The sequence below is a fragment of the Elephantulus edwardii genome, unplaced genomic scaffold (genome assembly GCF_000299155.1).
Source record: "Elephantulus edwardii isolate Elephantulus edwardi_28Jun2011 unplaced genomic scaffold, EleEdw1.0 scaffold00041, whole genome shotgun sequence".
Lineage (NCBI taxonomy): Eukaryota > Metazoa > Chordata > Mammalia > Macroscelidea > Macroscelididae > Elephantulus > Elephantulus edwardii.
The window spans coordinates 2,403,088-2,407,748 of NW_006399791.1; the positions used below are offsets into that span (position 1 = coordinate 2,403,088).

The 4,661-nt window shown below is 38.9% G+C and overlaps 1 pseudogene; it reads left to right on the forward strand.

Annotated features, from left to right (window-relative positions):
* Positions 1 to 3,380: 3,380 nt before the first annotated feature.
* On the forward strand, positions 3,381 to 3,992 carry LOC102863611 (annotated as a pseudogene).
* The last annotated feature ends 669 nt before the right edge of the window (positions 3,993 to 4,661 follow it).

A 4,661-nucleotide genomic window follows, 5' to 3' on the forward strand; every position in this document is an offset into this window, starting at 1 on the left:
TTGTGTGAAGATACCACAGCTTCTCTATCCATTTGTTTGTTGATGAGCACTTGGGTTGTTTCCAACTCTTTGCTGTTTAGCAAAGAGGTTCTTGGCAGCTGATTCACTCAATGTGACGTTGTTAGGTTATGGATTTTTTTTTTTGTTTGGGTTGTTTATTGTTGGGTTTTGCTTGTTTGGTTTTATTTCTTGGGTGCTGCTTCCATGGGCATTTATTTATGGATCCATTAGAGGGATTCAAAGGACCAACTTTCAAATAGCATCTGACCACTTAACCATTGCACCATCAGGGCTCCTTGAACTCAAATGGGAAAGCCCATCAATGAACAGTGTCTCCAGTTTTTTTCTTCCTCTCATCAATATGGATATGGAGAGAACAACCCTCACATCCAGTTCTGACATCTTTCTCATCAGAGTCACAAGCATAAGAGAAGCAACCCCCATGGGCAGAACACTCCAGGGCTGTGTGATTCCAACTTGTTCGAGTATTAACATCCTTTAAAAATCACAAACATGTGCCATATTTCTCATAGTGTTTTATCTTTCTCCCTTTAGCTTAATGCACTGAAATTGTCACTAAGTGGCTCTACATTTGACTCTAGTTAAAAATCGTGCCTTTTGAAAGGGACATTCAGATAGGAACTTGATAATGTGTCATGGAAGAAGTTCCTATCCATAATTCACTGCTATTCTTCAGTAATTGAAATGAAGGTGTTTTGTTGTTGTTGTTGTTTTAAAAGTCATTTTTACTATTGCTGAGATTTTTTTTCTCTTGACCTATGTAGAAGATACTACAGTAAGATATTTCTAACATGAAATTATAATTACATTCCTGAAATGCAGTTAATTTGGTCATGAATTCTTCAGTTAATAAAATGTTGAGCCCAATTTGCTAGTGTAATGTTCAAGATTGCTTGCTTATTTTCACTATTTTTAATTGGATAATACTTTCTCACATGTGGTAGGAAGATATCTTTGTCAATTCCATTACCGAAGTTACTGATAAATGAATGAGGGAATTTTCCATGTATTTCTCTACATTTGAAGGAAACTCACCAATGAAATCATACTTCTAGATCCCCACATACTTCTTTAAATGTAAATTTTTACATCCTCTATAAATCTGTCAATCATTAATCTATTTTTGAAGATTTTCTGTTAAACTTTTTTCTCTTAAAATTAATTTGTATTTTGAAACACTGAGATTTACCTTTTAATTTTTTTTTTTTTGGCTGATTGTTAGGTTCTCCTAAGATTTCAACTCATAGAGATTCACATAACAGTTCCTAGGTTTTCTCAGATGCTAATATCAAGTTGTGTTGCTAACCCAAAAGCTGTGCATCTCTGGAGGTTCAAATCCGCCAATGACTCTGAAACAGAACAATGGGCAGTCTCCTGCCATTACATTTTATCACATCATAAACCCAACAGAAAGAGGGTCAACTATGAGTAGAGACTGAGAACAAATGACTATTTATAGGAGCAGATCATCAAGACTTTACTCCCGTAAAGCCACTGGGTAGGTTTGAACTGCCAACCTTTTGGTAAGTAGTCAAATATGTACCTTTTGTGCCACTTGTTGATTACCATCAAATTGGAGCCACTAGAACGCCTTTATATTTTTCTATTTCTTTGAAACTTCTTCCTGAATTTTGTTAGCCTTTCTCAGACTGACTCCACTTCAGAAGTTTTCCAATGGGTTAAGCCATTTACAGACACCATATCAGATACGAAAGTTATAAAAATGTCAAAAATTTACAAGAGTAAGCCAAGTAAGCAGCTGTGTTGAAATGAGACAAAGGAGGCCCTGAGTGGTATAAATATGCATTTTACACAACAACCAACAGAAAGGTTGGTGACTAGAGTGTGTTCATAGCCACCACGGAAAAAAGGCCAATCTACTTCCCAAAACAATCAGTAACCGAAAACCCTTTAGAGTACAGTTCTTCACTAGCGTACAAGGGATTTCCAGGAGTAAGGGTGACTTGAGCAGTTGAAATAAGAAGCCCTGGGCCTTACTCCCTGGAATCATTTTTATCCTTGATCTCTCAGAGGTGCTTTTGAGATGCCTCTCCTTGACTCTAGGGTATTCAGCTTGAAAACCACTGCTCTGACTTTCTCATTAAGTTTTCTGCAGCATTAATTAACTCGCTTCATTACCACTAATGCTGAATCTGATTCTATAGCTACATTTTTAACACAAAATGCTGTATTTTATCAGACGCATCCTAAACTTCCTTAAAGCTGTGTACCTGATATTTTTATACACCTGTAACCTTATAAAAGCTTAAAGTCTACAATTTAATTGGCAACAGGGGCCAATTTTTAAAAAGGAATCAGATTTATTAACATTTGGAGCCATTTTGGCACAATGTTTGGCATTCATTGAATGTAGGTCTCTTTGAAAAGCCAAAAACACAGAAGAAGAAATCCAATTTATTTTATTCTAATTTAAAAAAGGTTAAACATGCATTTTTAAAAAGTGAATCTGTGCCTACCACAAACATCTATGCAAAGGTGAGAGGGGTGCATGATGTGGCATCAATTCTACTACCCACATAAATTACAAGGGAATACAGTGTTCTGTTAGTTTTTGTAAACTTTTGTTTACAGATTTATTGTTAGCCATTAAAAAGAGTTAATATACATCAGGTGGTGCTAAGCCCTCAGAGCTTCCTGCTGGGAATAAATAATAGGATTCTAAACAACATGCCTCTGGAGACTCTATGAACTTTGATAAACGACAATAGTTATAGAAAGGCTTCAGGCCTTTTGTTTATAGACAATCAACAACAACAACAAATGGTTGGTACTTTTAGGCTAATTAGTGATTCCAAAGACCACTGCTATCATGACCCCTTTTCCTCTGGCCTCCCTGGCCTAAGGCTAAGAATCTGTGCTGCAATCTCAAATGCATGTGGTTTGAATGCTCCTGGGAAAAAGATGGGCAGTCTCCTCCGGTGCAACTTCCTGCCTCTGAAAACCTGCTGGAGGATCAGTTATAGGTCAGTTCCGACTTGATAGTACACAACAACAACAACCTGGCCTTACAAGAGTTATGGAAGGTGGTAGTCATAGGTTTATTTCAGTCCAGGGAGCTATAACTAAGATGCTTTAAAAAGGGATATGTGATTAGGTATTATTGTCATGACAGGAGTCCAGAACGAAGGCTGCATAGTGGAGTGGACCCTGGGGGAGGGATTGTAAAACAATGGGGGAACTTTTTTACTTTTCAAAGAGAAGAGTGTACTGAGGGGTGGGAGGGGGAGGAAGAAAAGTACAACAATGAATGAATGGAAATCCAAAGTCTCTGTAAATTTTCATTAAAATTAATTTTAAAAATGATTAAAAAAACTGTTAGAAACACTACTTTCTAGAAGATGAATGGCAGTTATCTCTTATCAACAAAAGTTAAAATTATTTTAAAATTAATAAATGTGGCTCGGAAGATTTGTTTGTCTGTCATTGCTGCCATCTCCCACAGCTGCGTGTTTTGCCACCTGGGCCTTGGCCCCGAGTCACGTATTCACCTACTACAGAACTTACTTACGGGACTCATGTAACAGGAACGCATCATGGGCGCGCATGGACAAGGTGAGAGGCTATGCCGAGAGGCTTACCAACTATGGGAAGCTGGGAGACACCAATGAACAAGCCATGCGCATGGCTGACTTCTGACTGAAGGAGGAGGATTTGATTCCAAAGCTGTTTAAAGTTCTAGCCCCTCGATTCCAAGGTCAGAATGGAGGCTTCACAAGAATGGTGCAGATCCCAAATAGAAGTGAACAGGATCAGGCCAGATGGCAGTGATTGAATACAAAGGAAACTGCCTCACACCCCTGCCACTGCCTCGCACAGACAGCAACCTCACACTCCGAAACCAGCTGCTGCAGGGGCTTCAGCGAGGCCTCACTCAGAAAGAGAAAGCCAGCATTCATAGCTCCTCCACAACTAAAACACCAGGAATGGAACTAGGGAAGGAACGTCTGTGATCATGTTCGCAGGCCTTTGGCATTCTCCTGATCTCTGAGAAAAACTGTAGCTAGAAGTGTAAAATGAATAGTCTTGCTGGACCCACCTTCTGGGAAACTAGATAGTCCCTTTTTTCCACAATAGATAAACTCTGCCGTATAAATATATGTAAATGGATTGTTTAATTTTTCTCCCCTGGAATTTCCAGAGAATGAGAACTTTCAAAATGCTCAAGTTACCTGGAATAGAAAACTCAGGATTTTGGTTCTTAGTTTGTGTTTGTTAACAGTTTTGCTTTCCTTAATGCAAGTGGGATATGTATCCTTTAATAGGAATTTGGCTCCCCAAAATTATTGCATTTGACATGTAGCATAGAGATCTGCCACCACAAAGGCATGCAGTTCAAACCCACCAGCTGCTCAACTCGTGAAAGATAGGCAGTCTTCTCCATGCCTCTAGAAACCCACTGGAGGGTCTGCTATGAGTTGGTTCCTACTCAGTAGTATATCATGACACTGGTTGGAGGAGTGAACAGCTGGAAGTAACCTCTAACCACTTTTTTAGGAATCTTCAGGGGACCCTTAAACCATTATGTTGTTTCTAGACTGTATCACACATTACTCTCATGTCCTCCCCTCTAACACTGAACAGCCATTGATTGAGGGAGAGGACATGAGAACTTTAAACTC